Source organism: Falco peregrinus, chromosome 2 (assembly GCF_023634155.1).
Source record: "Falco peregrinus isolate bFalPer1 chromosome 2, bFalPer1.pri, whole genome shotgun sequence".
Classification (NCBI taxonomy): Eukaryota; Metazoa; Chordata; class Aves; order Falconiformes; family Falconidae; genus Falco; species Falco peregrinus.
In genome coordinates, this window is record NC_073722.1 from 53828001 (window position 1) to 53845017 (window position 17017).

The 17017-nt window shown below is 40.2% G+C and overlaps 1 long non-coding RNA gene across 1 annotated transcript; it reads left to right on the forward strand.

Annotated features, from left to right (window-relative positions):
- Positions 1-1512: 1512 nt before the first annotated feature.
- Positions 1513-14485, forward strand: LOC114011883 (uncharacterized). Its single transcript, XR_003554005.2, has 4 exons — positions 1513-2265; positions 7332-12012; positions 13779-13995; positions 14219-14485. It is a non-coding gene; the product is annotated as an uncharacterized LOC114011883 (long non-coding RNA).
- Positions 14486-17017: the final 2532 nt, after the last annotated feature.

The following is a 17017-nucleotide window of genomic DNA, read 5'->3' on the forward strand; positions in this document are numbered from 1 at the left end:
TAACTCTAATTAATGGATTTACTTGTAAATTCTCAGAAAATCCATTTCATACTCAGTAAGTACTGTAATTTTAGGAATAATACAGTCTATTTTGAGCATTGCAAAGTGACTGGATCCCTTCTTTAAGTACAAACTTCAGTTAGGCCTCAATTTTGGAGCATAATTCTCCTCCTTCACTCTATCCACAGTGTGAAAAAGGAAGATGGATATGCAACAAGCCTACAAGGAAACCTGATATATCATCAGGGAAAAAACTTGACACATAAAGAGTGTTCCATGAATCATGAAAATACATTTCAATAACTAAGCTAGAAGGAAAAAATCTCCAACCTTGATTGGCCAATTATAAAATTATAAATGGCTGCACTTTTGAGAATGTTCCAATGGCATGAGTAGAGGTTTTTAACTAAGCCTGATGAAATCCTGTCCTGCTTGTTCTAGTATCTCAGCACAGATTTTCCATGCTGTCTGATGTTGCTCTCATAGTGCTGTTGAAAAAATCTGCATTAAAAACTCTTCTGGAAACACACGTGGCTTAATTAAACAAAATGAAGAGACAAACTGAAGAACACCATGCATGGAAATCCTTCAGATTTCCTCCCCACTTCATGTCCCTTTCAGGACAGTCTTTCAAAAACATTTTTCATCAGGAACAGGAAGAAATCATGTGTAAGCATAAAACTGGGTATCACACAGATTTAGTATGTCTCTAGATTTTTGACAGGTTCGAATATTCTAAGCATTTATTTAATCTTTCTAACTACAAATAATACAAGTTCCAATGTTTATGCACTATTGCACATCTAGTATATTTTGTGGTATGTGCTTAACAACATGGACAGATGTATGATAGACTACAGATTTAACAGATTTAATCAAAGACTATGCTGGGCATGTAGCAGAGGACAGCGTTTCTGTAGGAATCATGATGTTATAATTTCCTGCTCTTTCAAGTATGTAGCCATAATATTTCATTAGTGTATGGCCTGGGTGAGCTTTTTTATTGTTTTAGTCTGGCTTCCTAGGATGACGTGGCAAACCTCTGTCCTTGCGCTGTTGGTCTGCTCATCTATTCTCCCCTCCTGTTCTCTGAAAGTCTCATCTGAACAGGAAAGAGAGACTGAAGGCTCAGAGACAATTGCAATCCCAAATGTCACACAAGAGGCAGTGTCTGAGCTGAGAGAAGAGACCCAGACAGGTACTGATGAGAAGGTAGGCTGGAGACAGTGTTGGTGCATCCCGTTTGGCAGTGCCTGTGTTGAGGTGTATGCATTGGGCAGGCAATGGGCACACAGGCAGCTGTTGGCAGCCACTGTGTGGGTGTCCCCTGCACTGGGTCATGCCACAGAGGGCACGAAGGGATGGAGTGGGACGGTGAGACTGGTGGGCAAAGGATGCACACCTTGGGTGAAACCATGTTTTGTCAGTTCTTTTGCCCACTGAGTAACCTGTTGAGTTTTGGTGTCAGCTGCACAGTGACAGTGGGACTGAATTAGACCTTTGACTTGTCCCAAAAGTATGAAGAGTTCCCATGAGATCTCCCACCCAAGGAACTGCTAGATCCAAAGCTGTACAGCTTGCGAGACCAGAGGATACCAAACGCATGAAGCCCAGCATGGCTGTGGGCTATTTTCTGCACTCAGTAAAGGTAAAATATGCATGTAATCCAGAGCTGTATTTTTTCTCGATTGTGAAAGGGTTAAAAAGAAACACATTTGCAGCACTGAGGCAGAACGACCTTGCGGGGAGCATTCTGGCCTGTGCCAGCAGTTCTTTCTTCCTTTGCACACAGCTTCTAATGGAAAAGTACTGCCTGCCCTCTGTAAATTATTAATTTCTTCATGTTATCAGATACCGTTGATAAAAAGACAAGTGGCCCCTGTACTGACTGTCTGGGGTAAAATGAATAATTGCTGATGGCCTTTAAACTCTGTATAGGTTTTCATCTACTTTCTACTGAGCTTGGCTTTGCACTGTGCAATGGAGTGTTACACACTTTTAGCTGCTCACAAGTAACTCCTTATGGAATAAACCTTTACTGCTTTCATTTTAGGTGCTGACTTAGATGAATGACTTTAAATTACTTACAACCTTCAGCTGATCTAAGATGTCAAACAAACTTTAAACTAGTATATGTTCAAGGATGTGTGAACCTGAAAACAAGAAAAGGCGGAGGTGCTTTTTCATTAGCTGTTGCTTCGTATGGGAGAGAAGGTCACCCCCTGGAGCGGCTGGGCACGGAGGCAACAGACACCATCGCTCCAAGTCAGTGCTCTTAACTGTTATTAATACAAACAACTCAAAGCAGTACCTCCGATAAAAGCTTGATAAAAGCTACTGAGATTAGGGATCATGTTAACTAGTGACGATAGCATAAATTATCAACTGGAGCAGCTCCAAATTATAGCATAAAGGGACCCATTTAAAAGGGATTATACATCAGGTTTGAAAAGAATGAGGAATTGATGAGAACAAAAGCACATACCAGAGCCAACAAGTGGTACCTTTTCCAGGATTGCTGTATCTCAGAAGGCTATATTTAACTTTTCAGGACAGGCAGTGGAAAGGAAACTGCAATAGGCATGACAATAAGGGCAAGCAGCTGTCTAAAAACCTGTAATGTACTGAAAATGGCACTTAATGCATATTCATTGGGGCAGCAGAGTATTCTACACTGCAGTTAAATGCATTAGGACTAGCAGCAGACAGTCTAGCTACTGAGGGTTGTCTCCATAGTATTCACTTTGGTTCCTCAGCATGCCTTCAGAGGTTACTGTCTCATATTTTTTATGCCGTTGCTGAAAGGAAATTTATGATTTCCAGACCAGATTAAGCTCTCGATCTTCTGAAGAAGACAAATAACAGGTAGCTAGTAGGTTGCACTCCTGCCTTCTGAGAAGGGTTTTTAAAATGAATGGCAGATCAAAAGTGCAAACTGAATTAAACTTCTACTTGGGTTTCTCTAAATGTCTACATAAAACATGAAGTACTAGGACAATGTCTGTCTGACCAAATCCAGTCCTATGTTATGAGGGCTTTCAGTGCTGTTTATAATTTTACCATTCTCCCTTTTAAGCATGGTAGGTTTCTGTGAACCAGTGTCTTGCATGCCTTATTCACTTGTGCCAGCCTTACCCCAGCTATTAGTTCCTGCTGATTTTCTTCAACACTTGGCAGAACAGGATGCTCTACTTTTCTGGAACCACTTCAAACTGTGATAAAAATGAGCCATTGGAATATCACTGTGAAGGAGAAAGTCTCTCCCTCAGAAAAAGGAGCATCAGATCTGGTTGACATTTATAACACTAATTTATCCACTTTACTAACCAGACACATCTTCTGGCAAATCAAGTGTGCTTGCTGACAACTTGTACTTGTGGGAAGCTCAGAGCTAAAACAGGGTTTTCAGTAGATGTGAGGATGTTATTTTGGTGGAACTATGAGGAACAGGCTGTAGGATTCTCACAATACCTGGTTTTACATCACACCATTAATCCCTGTAGTTAATTAATTAATTATATTTATCCTCAAAATAGTATTGTGGCTGAGCTCAAACTATCAAACACAAAAAAGAGACAAATTTCTTTATACAACCTCCAAAACAGATCACACCCATGAAGGTCAGTAGTTTCATTGAGTATTGCTTTGGTTGTGGGTGGAAGGAAGTAGAAAAGGAAGAAGTAAAAATGGGCTCAGGAATGTGGTGCTCTGGATAGAGGATTGGTTGTGGTCTATTGGGTTGAGTGTTGTATAAATTAGTCTTATAGCAGAAACTCTTCTGGTTGCTTGTCTCCAGCTATGTTCAGAGAAATACAGGTTTTATGGATTTTTCTTTTAGGTAATTGCCCTAATGTCAAAGACATCTGCATTAAATTCTTGAGCACTTAAAGACAGCTCTAAAGGTTTGATTTTCAACCAAAAAGTCACTGAGATATAAAAAGAGACCATGATAACACATAGCACTTTGTGCTTTCCTCTTTGCAGGGAGTTCCAGAAATTAAATGGATATGAAAAATGACTTGACTTTTCAGTACTGTAGTTAGTCTGTCCAGTAATGTTTGAGAGAAATTCAGACACTGCTGTTGCACTGGTTCAACAGTTAAACTGAATTTTTCTATATTCTTATTCTATATTCTATATAATTAGAAATTATTCAATATTTTCTAATATTGAACTTTTCATGAACACTAAAGTACTTTAAATGGTTATTTGTCAGCCTGGGCTGATAATGTTGCAAGAGAGGTGTGTAGACTAACCTCCTGGCAAACTTGTTTGGTGTCTACTGCAGAAAGCAAACATTATACTTCACGTGAGCTATGCAAAAGCAGTCTATACTGTCACTTTAATAAAACCTAGAAAAATCCTAACCTGTCTTTGAGGGGGATTCCTTAGAATCAAGAAGATGAGAAGCTGAATAAGTTAGTGGACATATGGGCCAACCAACAGATGGGCTAAAAGCTGCCCTCACCTAAAAATGTTAGAAACTTGTATCTACCTTCTCCATTGCTTGTCTGCACTAATCACAGAAGCAATTAGTGACAAGATGATCAACCCAGATGCTGTCACTGGTATCTGTTAGATTCCTTACCCCTTGATTTGAACAAATGTAAGACAAATTAGAAAGCAAGGGAGGCCCTATTGGATTGCAGCATCACTGTCATAAGACATTATTCTTAAATTGTTTATAGAGTCTAGAAAGAGAAAAATATTTGACAGGAAGGAATAAATGCTGCCAACATTGATTGTTTCACATTTCAAGGGCAAATTTGAAACTGTACTTTCACAGTGAGTGAACATCGATCATCGGAGAGATGTGCTCATAAACACCTGTGAGAGATATGAAAATCTGGCTGCTGGCATAATACATTAATAATCTAGAGATGCCTACATGCTGCACATGGGAGGATGTAGTGTACAGAAAGGAAGAGAAAGAAAAGGAAAATGGGCAAGAAGGAGCAGAATGGGCAGAGGATTAATAAGCCAGCAGAGAAAATAAAAATTGTCATAGCAGTCTCCAGAATTTCCTTTTGGAAGGGGTATTGGCAGAAAGGAGTGCTCTGTAGAAATTCTAGTTTATAACCTGGGGGTGGATTTCTGACGTTAGAGTCCCAGAGATGAAGACAATCCCCTTGTCCAAATACGTGAGCCCTTCCCTGCCTTGCTGCCTTGCCCTTGCCGTATTACTTCAAGTGCATCCCACCTCCCAGACTGTGAAGCTGCTTTCTTGTCCACACAAATGACATTTTTTTACCTTGACACAGAAGAAATGGCAGAATCAATCTATGTTCCCATTTTCTGTTCCTCTCTCATTCTGCATTCCTAACTCTTGTTTCTCCCATGGAAGGCCCCACAGCCTCCCCCGCTGCCTGGTGCTCCTCCGCAGCGCTTGCCCTGCTGTGCCACTGCCACTATTCACAGATCTTCTGATGTTCTTTGCCCAAATATCCATATAAAACAGAGGTTGCCATGTGTGAACAATGTAATGCATTCAAGGCAAATCCAACAGTAATAAGGGGTATCAAAGCACTGAAAGGAAAAATAATGGATTAGGGGAGAGGAAGTAGAGAAAAACTAGACTTAGCATTTTTCTCTCTGAAAAGAGAGAACAATCTACTGGGGAAAAAAAAAGAGGAAAACATAACTGTTCATAAATTAAAAAGTTGATAAATTATTCCCTGTAGTTTTAAAATCATCTTTACTGCAAATATTTCTGATTATAGCATACGCATTTCCATGATTACTGTCTTTTTTTCTGTTTGTCTTTATTCAAATCCACTAAAATACTTCTCTTCAAATATTCTTCATATTCTTCAAACATGAAGTTTGCTATGGAAGTTTTCCTAGCTCAACATGCCTTGCCTGCCAGCTTTTACACAGACAGCCTTTGTGAGTTAATTATTCCAGGTGGCTTAATTCTTCATGACAAATAAGACAAAAGTAGAAAAACATTCTTTATGTAACCCTTACAGAAACTGAGCATTCAGCTGCAGTAATGTTTGTGTGGCTTTTCAGAGACTATACACATTCACATCCTCTGAAGTGATCTAGTTTATAGCCCCAACAAAGGGACAGAGATGATCCTTACTCTGAAATCAACAGCAAAACTATCTTTGACTTCCTTGCTAAGCTGAAGCTCCTCCAGCATCCCAGTCCTGCAGTTCAGAGGTAGCCCACCATAAACAGTGAGTGGCTCCACCTGAGCATCACATTCTGGCCAGTGCTTCTTTGCACAACCCAGAGGGAGCTGGGCTCATCATTCTCCCAGGGGGGTTGCATCAGACCCAGCCCTGATTTTAGCTGCACGTGAGGTAAGACCTATTGAACCTCTGCTGCTCCAAAGGAGGAGGAGAACACAGCTGCACATGGAGGTGTTTGCTTCATCAGTCTTGTACCTGAGCATGTCACTAGTGACTTCAATACACACATCTCTGCTATGAGATCAGAAGGATGACCCTATCTTACAGGTAGGGATGCAGATACAGACACAGATACAGATACAGATGAGATTCAAGGACACAGCAGCTGTTCATTGCAGGTATTTCGATGCTTAACTTCTGAGAGCATTAAAAAAATGAAATCCTTAAGTATCTCTGTACTTTTGGATCTAACCAGACTGGTGATCCTTTCTTTTTTCCTTCAGAATTTCTCTAGAGATAATTTTGTATTTGACCATCTAAAAAGGTTAGAAAAATTGTTGTTCATCCGTTCATAATTCAGCACAGCCAGTTTACAAACAACCATTTGTTTGCTCTGATATTTTTATTACATTACTGCCTGCTTTATTGATGCTTTTTTTAATGTAGAGAATTTATGTTTGGATTAATAACAGTTAAAAAAATTAAATGCAATACTACTCTAATGCTTCAAAATAAAGTTGACATCACAAATTGACAACACCTGAGATTCTCAAGGTGAAATACTGTAATGTTAGTTTGGCAAAAATATTTTTTGTGATTGTGTTTTGCATGACTGCTTACTAAAAAATGTTTATGAGCTGAGAAGACCTGATGCACTTTGTGCTATTGTATTCTGCAGGAAAAGTTGCTGCATTTCAGATCTGAGAACCATCATGGGATATTTCTGCCTATGCCTTATTTTCATGTTGCTACTAGAAGACATACCAGCTCTGACAGATATTATTTTTCTGATCCTTTTTACACTGAATTTCACTTTCCTTTTTTTTTTTTTTTTAATCAAGTATCTGTCAATATAAAAGCTCATGCTTTTACCTAGGGGTGTAAGCTTGGAGGTATGATTGAATCCAGTGCTACAGCCCAGCAACACTCACTACTCATTGCTCATATGTTGTGTGGTCCTGTTTTCCTGCCTAGTGAGAGATACAAGCTGAAGGTTTACAGCTCCATCAACATATCCTCCTCAAGAGTTTACTGCAGTCACATGGGAACTCCTGCTGAAGACCATCCTCTCCAGCTCAGCCTCTTCTTCTGCAGGATGAAAAAAGCCAACAACACTTGGAAATGGGAAGCCAGCTGATACTATAACTAAGAAGATGCTATTATATACTCACTTTGAATAATGTGTAAGCTCAAGATACAGAATGAATTGAGGGAGGCTTAGAAATGGGCAATGAATACTATTAGACACAGGAAGAATTTATGAGAGGCATCTAATAAGAACAAGATGGATTAATTTAGCAGAGCCCTCAATAAGTAGTAGACTGGTGGAGGTGTATAGAGCAATGAATGGAAAAGAGTGGGCATATGCATAGCCTCACCTCTCACTTCTCATAAAACATGAGAACTATGTATGGGTCATCCAATGAAAATGAAGGCAACCCATTTAAAGTTGATAAAGGGAAACATTTCCTTGCAAAAAAAAAATATTGATGGAAATAATTCCTGTAAAGTATTTCTGAATCCAAAATTTAGGCAGAACTGAAGAAGGATAGGAACACCAAAGGTATAAATGTCTCCTGGCCCAAGATCTGCAATAACCAGTAACCATTGGAGATAAAACCCCTTGACCTGGATTCTATAGTTGCCTGTTAAAAGATGTGTTTCACTTGATTTTGAAATAGCTCATACTAGCCAGCACCAGACACAAATCAGTGTATTAGATGGTCTGTTGGTCTTTCATGATATCTAATTTATTTGTTTCTTATTTCACTGGTTTAGTGCAGCCAGAAACATCTGCCATTTATCTCCACCTCTGTGGAAGACTTGCAATACATGGTCATTTAGGGCAGCTAATGAAACAGGTGTCTATGCATGACACTGGTGCTATAACACGTTCTTCAGAACATGGAGAATGGCTCCAAAGATGATAAAACTACACTGATGCATAATAGTGACCTAAAAGAGAAACATTTATAATAACCAGTTATAACCCCTCTCACCATGAAAGTCTATAAACCACTCAGTAAGTGAATTCTGTGTAGACCAAACCAGTTTTTCTACCAGCAAAATTCCCATACAAATTTTGCAAACACAGCTGCAGCTTAGAGCTGACCTAGGCAATTGTATAAGGCTGAATTTGAGGACTGTTAAGTCATAAGATGAGCCTTATGCAAGGCCAGAACAGGAAGGCAGACATGTTTTTGAAGATTAGAGGCATTTCTAGGCAACTGAAGAACTCATAAGAAGTCTCAAATTTTCTCTAAACTTTTGCGGGAAACTGTTTCAACCCCCACTGAGCACAGAAAGTGAAGAGCACAGCAGTAAAGGAAAAGCAATCCTTGCTTGTCTCTAGGGCTTGTATTTCTGAGGAAGTCAGAACAGTAAGTAGCTCAAATCCATGATAAATATCCCTTTCAGGTGATTCACAAGGCTGTGTTAAATCTGACCGAAGGTAAATATAGTTACACCAAAGCTATTTCTCTAGATTCCTTTAATAAGTCAGGGGAGACAAACACTTTTGGGGTGTGATTCATGTCATCCTAAAGTAGGTATCTAACTGGGCCAGCTGAATCACACCTTAGAAATGTCAATCTTATTTACTCAGATATAAAGGTAGGTCATGGTGATGTGTTTAGATGTAAACATTTGGAGTACAGGCATGTAAAGTTAGGTGATATAACTCCCACCCATAGTCAGGGCTTAGAAAAAGGATGGTGTATAGATTCCATCTCAGGGTGGTTGTAGTGTTTACATTTTGCACCATTTTTGTTGGCAGCCCTCATCTTGCTGCACCCCTGTGACCTGAAGCTCAGAGCAGCTGTGATGTTTGCTTCAGATTCACCTCAGAGATAAAAATCTGTTTCCCAGTTGTCCTTTCTGATTACCAAAATAAGCAATGGGGCTTCGTGCTGCAACCCTATGCCAAATACCTTCCTCATACATAGCTACAAACTCTTTTTAGTGTGCTTCACCATAATGGCTTTTTTAGTCACAGAAATACAGCAGGGAACAGCAGAAAATCCGTATATGAAACTGTTTCTGAATGCACTGCCACAGTCCTAAACCTCGTTTGTTTTCTTTTCCCTTTTAATTAGGTTTTCTACAGGCTTCAGCCATTAACTCTGTTTAAAAACAAACTGTCCAAGGCTTTTCTTTGATAATGGTTTAATTTTAGCTTTTTCTCCAACCTCCGAAACACAATTAACTCTCATGCCTGGTATCTCTCATCAGATTTTCCTGCATCTCCTCCCTTGGCAGCCCTCCAAAGCAGGTTCATTTAACACCACAAAGTTCCCACAATTGAATCCTATCTCTACAGATCTCACTTTCCCTGCATATCAGCTCACTATGGAGAGCAACAGCTTCCTGCTTCATTTACATCAAAGCCATCAGACGCTGTGGGCAGCAGTGATTGTATGACACTATTTAATCCAATCCTCACCACTTAAGTGCCCAGCCAGGACATGAAGGGAGATTGTTGGTGCTTATTCATAGAATCACAGAATGGTTTGGGGTGGAAGGGACCTTTAAAGATCATCTAGTTCCAACCCCCCTGCCGTGGGGTGGCCCACTAGACCACCATGTTGCTTAAAGACTTGTCCAACCTGGCCTTGAACACTTCAAGGGATGGGGCATCTGCATATTCTCTGGGTGACCTGTTCCAGTGCCTCACCACCCTCACAGTAGAGGATTTTTTCCTTATATCTAATTTAAATCTACTTTCAGTGTAAAACCATTACTCCTTGTCCTGTGACCACACGCCCTTGTAAAAAGTCCCTCTCCAGCTTTCTTGTAGGCCCTCTTTAGGTACTGGAAGGCTGCTGTAAGGTCTCCCTGGAGCCCTCTCCAAGCTGAACAACCCCAAGACTCTCATCCTGTCTTCACAGGAGAGGTGCTCCAGCCCTCTGATCATCTTCATGGCCCTCTGGACTCACTCCAACAGGTCCAGGTTCTTCTTATGTTGGGGATCGCAACTAATGCAGTACTCCAGGTGGGGTCTCATGAGAGCAGAGTAGAGAGAGAAAATCACCTCCTTTGACCTGATGGCCACACTTCTTTTCATGCAGCCCAGGATTCAGCTGGCTTTCTGTGCTGCAAGCACACATTGCTGGGTCACGTTGAGCTTTTTGCACCCCCAAGTCCATCTCCTCAGGTCTGCACTCAATCAGTTCTCTGCCCAGCCTGCATTTGTGCTTGGGATTGCCCTGACCCAGGTGCAGGACCTTCCACTTGGTGTTATAAATGAACAGCACCGATACATTTCCAGCACTGCTGCTGCAAAGGCAATACCATGGGTTTTGGCTTGGAGTTAATTACTTTTCCTTTTCCTACCTGCACAGGCAAGAGATCTGATCATTTATGTTGCTCACCAAATCTTGACACAGCTCCATTATGGTCTGTTTTCTGCTGCTATTTGCAGGCAGAATTCATGACAACTGTGCACAGGGAGACAGCACAGCCTTTTCTCCTCGATGCTTGCATCACCAATCCAGCACAGTGCTGCTTTGGAGAAAAGCAGTATCTCTGATGGGGAGAGGAGTAATCATCATCATTCCCTGCATTCCTGGAGCAGCTTTCATCTGAAGGTTTTGAAGAATATACCCTTTTCCAGCATTGCATATAATGCATAAACCTTACAATATCAATGACATGCAGACTAGGCAGCTTCACCGTGTTATGGCTTGTTGAGTCCCAGAAAGAGCTAATATCAGCACCAAGTAAACCAGAAGCACTTTCATTTGAAGCTACTGGCTTCTCAGTACTGTGGGAAGACAAGATGCTTGCTTTGAGCCATGCAGTTCTAGGCAACTAGGTCTGAAAATCAGGACCAGTAGTCATCACAGGCACAGTATGGAGTTTTGACACTGTGGATGTCACAAAATACCTTTGCTTAAGAAGGCAGCACAACTGCACATAATGCAATATGGTAGAAAATTGTGTACAAACCATCTACAGTGGGTGTATTGAGGACCCGTTCATCATTTTTGATCACATACAACTCTGTTTTAGGAAATTCGTCACTCCAGAGCCCTGCCACATCAGTGAAGTTTACACCTCAAGCCTCAGAACGTATTGGCATTCATCGGTGTTATTTTTGTACAGTCTGATTTCTTTCTGCTGATAGGGAAGGGCCCGATGGATATATTTCTTCTCAGGTTTTCTGAGATTCTGAAAGTCCTATTCAGTGTTTTAAGACTATTTTTCTTTCAAGAGCCATGTAATATTTTGGAAAAAAATATTAGCAAAATAACACTAAAGAAATGAAGGGAAGACTAGAGCAAGAGGAAATTAATGTAGGTCCTAAATGTTACAGAAAACTGCATGACAGAATTTATAAAAGCACCTTTAGAAATGTGATTGGAAACCTGTCAGCACTGTGAGATGCCTGGGCATTTTTACAAATCTGCCTCTGAAGGAGCTGTGGCATAAAATAAATGCTAAAACAAGGGTTTTACTTCCAAGAATGCTCTAAGAAATGGATTGTGGAAGCTTAAAGTTCTTTCTTTATGTTTTTCTTACCTTTTTAGAGAGGTGGTAGGATGATATGTTAATCTATGCATACAGGGTTATATTCCTTGCGTAGATCTGTGTCAGTAATTGAGGACTCTGGCAGGCTGTAAAGCAATATGGTACAGAGCTTCTGTGTGACTTTCAGGTAAGTATCTTTTTATATTTCTTTTTCTCTCTAGTTTGGGAAATTAGGTTCTAAACGTGTTATGATGTGAGTCTTTGCTGTAGCACAGTACTCAGAATATTCTGTGTAAAACTGATGAGATGTTTATCCCTGTATAATTTTCCACTCATCCATAAACTGAAAATTGTCAATTGAAAACTTTCAAATGAAATGTGTCTTTGGAAAACTATGGAACCAGCAAGTGAAATTTGTGCTCCTCCATTTCTTTGTTGTGAAAACTGTACCATAGGGTGAGCCACAGGGAGATCGACGGGCACAAAGATAAGTCAGTCCTGTTGGTGTAGATCAGGGGTCCTCAAACTTTTTAACCAGGGGGGTGGCGCGCGAATGAAGGCAGGCAAAATGAAGAAAACACAAACCTGGGAGAAGAAGGATGCAGCTGACAGTGTCAGAAGTAGCTGCCAGGCTTCAGAGAATGAGAATGGAGAGCTGGTGATGGAGCAAGACATATAAAGGTTTATAAAAAGCTTTGACAAAAGTGGTCTCAGTGGAGTAAAAGAGCAATAACTGAATTGGTGAGTGAGTAGTTAAAAGAGATTAGGAAGAGAAAATGAATAGCCAGGGGTTAAGAGAGAGGACTGACATGGACATAGCCAAGGATGAGGGACAGAGATAACTCATGATGCAAAGAGGGAAATAAAAATGGGTAAAAACAAACAGAAATGTTTTTATGAATCTGAAATGAAAACTTTTCAGTGTTTTCCTTTCTATATTTTATTATATTTCATTTAGATTCAGAACCAAGTCAAGATTGGAAAACACAAAATCCTTTGTGAAATGAAACGTCTGTCTCCTACACAGTCCTCATTGCAAGTCAGAATTCTGTTTAAAATCACTTTCTGCTTCCCATCTTTATCTGATACCAGATTGCTAAATAACCTGAATATTTTTGGCCATTTAAAATCTCTACACTTTTGTATAAACTGATCTTGAAGAATTCTGAACCACTAAGTGCTAGGATAATCCTTTTATTTATTTATTTGTGATACATTCAGTGGTGAGATGGGAAGTTCTCCAAGAAAACTTTCAGTTTGATATGAGAGATTATGTTTCTAGAAAATTTAGATACTACCTTATTTCAGCCTAATTGCTGGAGATTTGAGCCCTTTAGTTGTGATGCAATGCATCACTTGCCACTTGTAATCTTCAAATATATCAACATGTAGTTCTTTAAATAGGTACAATCCCTTCCAGAAAGGCAACACACTTCAGTCTTTCAAACTCATCACGTCCCAGAGTAGTCAGCTTACATTTTTCCAGGAAAATCTTGAAATCACAGATGATTTTAACTGGTGATCTGCTGACTTTCATTGTTGTCATGACAACACCATTGAGAATTTTACCGCGCATCTTTTCAATGCAGGTTTGGCTTATATATGTACAGTTTTCTTTTAAGATGACTACATGAAGCTATGTTAAGACAGTCTTTATTCTGGCACCTCTAAAGTTGCCATCAAATTTAGGTACATGCAAACTGAAATATGCCATATGTTTCAGCTGAGACTTCCTGGAGAGAAGCAAGCTCCTTTGTTTGGTCTGGAGTAGAAATCAGCTTGTAGATGCTTTACTCTCCTAGGCAGAAAGACAAGCCTTTCTGCAAACATCTTGAAAACAAAGTGGGGAAATTTCTTTAAAACCTCCTTTATTGCATGTGATCACAGAAAATGTGTGGACAGTTGGTCACCTACCTCAAAATTTATGAATTTTGATGGTGATTCATTTTTCAGTTGCCACAGAGACACTGCTCCCACAGTGGTGAAGGGTAATGATGGGATGATTTCATGACTGACCTGCATGGAAATTGAGGAGTAGTCACTGACCTTACCGTTGGCTGAAGAAGAGGAAGGAGCACGTAAGCAACAGAAGCAGCTCCCTGTCAGTGGTGCTCAGCCATGGATTGGTGGTGCTTCATAGCACTGCATCCCTTCACATCCCCTCCTTTGGGTAAGTGCTGCTTTGCACAACAAAAAATGATGGCCCCTGGCTTGTCATAGCACATTCACATCTCTTGAAGCATTCAATGTTTATCTAACTGCTTGTCTCCTTGTTCCCCAATATCTTGCCACATCACCGGGAAAACACATTTTCAAATACATATCAATCCAACTGTCAAGGATGCATTGCTGAGCCACTTTTTCACACACTCTTGCTTTTCTTCTTGTTCTAGGTGGCTGGAACCAGAGCCCTTTCCTCTTAACCCCTTCAAATCTGGAATATCATGCAGATATTTAATTATGTAACATTAAAAAATGTGGTAACTTTATTTTCTGCTCACAGTTTTGGCTGCATCTTCATTGTTACTCTGATGTTACTTCTTTGGAAACACAGTGAATTGGAAAAAACCCCACAACCTCACCACTTTCTTACACCTTAGCTCCACTTCCAGTAAAGTGCCATTTCCTTTTCTCCAGGGTTTTTGGTAGTCCAGGGCATTGACCTGTGATGCCTGCTAGTTTCTTGGCATTTCCAAATGTTTCATGGCATCTCTAAATGTACTGACTCCTTCATTCATCTGCTCCCTGTGTCAGGAAGAGCTCTCAGGGCTCTTGCTCCCTACTGATTTCCAGTTTCTGGCAAAGTACTAATGAAATTTCATCTCTCTTGGTTTTACTGACAGCTGCAAATAAATGTGCCTATTTTCATCTGCTCTTTGGGGAGCTTCACGCAACAATTTCTATTCTGTTCAATATGCAAATGCCCCGGCTTCCTTCTGTTCCCTCAGAAAGTGAATAGAGTTTATAAGGAGAGGCAACATCTTTTATTAGATTAATGGAGCGAGAAGAAAAAAGCAGAGGACCTTGAGAGCTCACAGGCTTTTCTTCACCTTGCAGAGAGAGCTGCATGCATGCTGCTGACATATAACCAGAATAGTTTTTTAGCTCACTCAAATCAAGAAATATCTTCAGATATGAAGGAAGTGAAACCCCACCACTGAATGGCAAACCTGGTGGGATTGTCCCTCTAAGTTCCCTGAGAGGGCTGAGGGGGGTATAAGTCCTTTCAGAGGAAAACACAGATTCTCTGCACACATCTTGAAATAATGAACGTTAGCAAAAATGGTGCTTTATGTGAAAATTCATGGTCATATTCCCTTGTTGTTATTCTTGTCTGTAAAAATCAAAAAGCAGAAACTTAGGCAGCCAAGTCACACAACAGGAGTAATGAACATTGATAGCAGGAGCGGATGGTTTGTAAGCAGCCTATAGCTCCAATGTTACTCATCTGGATTATTCAGAAAATACCAATGAATAACAAATGCTCAGAGAAAATAAAGGACAATTTAGTGAATGGTCCCATCTGCACTTCTCAAAGCTAGTTATTTAAAGGTGGTGGCAGCAGCAGTGGTGGTGAGTTTGACAGTATTGGAGTCACTGTAATAAAATCCCATTTCAAACGCAGAGATGACAATAAGAGTAAACTATATGGGAGTGCAGATGAGACCCAGAGGAAGGTTCTCACTTTCATTAGTTATGTACAACAGTGGCTCTGCTGTTAGTTACTCACTTCAGAATAAGCTCGGAAATCGGCTGATCGGTTATTCAACACTCAGGAGTCTTTTATACAATCTATAAGCAGCAGAGAAAGCTTGGTGAAGGGTTTATAAAGGGGCAGAACAATAATGAGGATGTATGGTCATGAAGATGTGCACTGCAGTGAGGTAAATAAATAATAGAAAAACTGACTTAAGTAAGGTGCAGAAACAAAACCTTTGGTGGAGACTAATGAAAGACACAGAGTATATCCAGCTTCACAGTGGAGGGGGATGCAGGGATTTTAAATAACTGCAAGCCTGTGAACTTTAGACCCAGAAGCAACATAGCCACATCAGGGTGATACAGTGCTTCAGTTAATTAACTGAATTAGATGGCATCAACATGTTTATGTTGGTGTAGATATGCCTCTAACTGCTGTTAGATTGGCTTTAGGCATTATGTCCAAAAATGCAATCTAGAAGAAAATGTAATGCCACAAGTACTCTGGTGCCAGGTAATTAAAATGAGAAGGTCAGAGCTGCATTCTGCCAAGAAGTTGGATAAGGCTGTCCCCAGGCAGGGGACAGGGGTGCAGGCAGGGCAGTGGAACCCTGCCCTGGGGTCCCATGGAAATGGGGGCACCTGCAAAGGCTACTGGTTTCAGCTCCAGACAAAGGTAGGATTTATAACATACTTTGTACAACATTTATTTTTATCTAGTACTAAATTGTTTTCTGCTCAGCTGGTTATCTGAATCACTAGTTTTATGAATTAATTATCTCCTGGGCTTTGACGTGCAATATATGTGTCTTCCACAGGGTTCCAGTTTCCCTCAGAAGAGGAGCTAACTTGCAAACATCTTTGGGTTTTATTATATTAGCCCTTTACTGTGTAAGGGATGAGCTGTCTTCACTAATCTAAGCAGATTTTTGAAATCTTTGACTGGAAAAAAATATTACAAAGTGGTACATAAAAAGAAGATAAAGTATGGACAAACACTGCAACAAGGAAAATCCTCACGTCAAAGCCCCTGTGCATCCCTCCTGCAACATGTCTCCAGGGATCTCTCTTGCTGTTCACCAGCACAGCCAGGTTTTCTTTTAGAGATGAGACACATTCTTCCCTCAGCACATGACAGTGTTCAACTTTGCTCATAATCTAATAAATAATGTGGTCATATGAAGCCATGTCTGTCATGCATGTCAGTCTTACAAAGCGATACACCAGAGCTTTCTCACTTCATAGGAATCAATCTCTTTGTACAACCAGAGGCAACCCAAATCCATTTAAAATGAAATCTGTATTTGTAGTCTCATATACTGGAGGAAAAACTTGTAACAAATGCCATTCAGGGTTGTCTTGTAGTTCATGATTCCAGGATCTTGCTGAAACAACTGAACAATAACATCCATGTGGCAAATTGCCACCATGGTGCCCAAGAAGGTAATGTACATTATTATGTAGACATTATCTAGTCAACAGCATACAGAAAG